The sequence below is a fragment of the Branchiostoma belcheri genome, unplaced genomic scaffold (genome assembly GCF_001625305.1).
Source record: "Branchiostoma belcheri isolate BF01 breed outbred unplaced genomic scaffold, Haploidv18h27 scaffold3, whole genome shotgun sequence".
Classification (NCBI taxonomy): Eukaryota; Metazoa; Chordata; class Leptocardii; order Amphioxiformes; family Branchiostomatidae; genus Branchiostoma; species Branchiostoma belcheri.
In genome coordinates, this window is record NW_017803909.1 from 2,350,874 (window position 1) to 2,351,513 (window position 640).

Consider the following 640-nt stretch of genomic DNA (forward strand, 5'->3'; position numbering starts at 1 on the left):
GACTGTGAGCTGTGCCGCCATTGGGGGCTAAGCAGAAGGACGGGGGCAAAGCAGAATTGCGCCGGGGGCGTAGAGGAACGACGGGGGCGAAGCAGATTTTTTGCGGGGGCGAAGCAGAACGGGGCGGGGGCGAAGCAGAACGGCGGGGGCGAAGAGGAAGGAGTTTCATGGGGGTGATTAATATTTATATCATTGTCTTGCAGTATTTCCATATGTAACCATAGTTGTTTAGATCTGTTGTTGCTCATTTAGTATGGTCTTTGTAAACGTCAGTGTCTGTTGTCTATGTCCACTCTGGCACTAACATAAAAATATGTTGCTTTGTCATAGAGCAACTTGTGATTATGTTAAGCAAAAGGATTTTTCAATGATGGCAGAATGATGGCAAAACAACAACATACTGGTGCACAAGAAGATGACCATTTTTTTAGTTTCTTAGATGAAAATAAGCTTGAAAATGCCCCAACTAAAATCTCTTAAAACATCTCTAATTGGTGACAATTCTCCTTTCAGCTGGTAGTGGGACCATCACATACTTGGCGACGCTGCCCATCGTCCAGCAGGTGCAGCCCGGGCAGCAGCCGCAGCAGATCCAGCTGCAGGCGGTTCCCCAGGGCCAGCAGGTGCCAGGGGCTGGTAT

General features: G+C 48.4%; 1 protein-coding gene across 8 annotated transcripts in view; it reads left to right on the forward strand.

The window, feature by feature from the left end:
* Positions 1-640, forward strand: part of LOC109473749 (retinoblastoma-like protein 1) — a 31,331-nt gene that overhangs the window by 22,556 nt on the left and 8,135 nt on the right. The gene's annotated exons all lie outside the window — the stretch shown is intronic.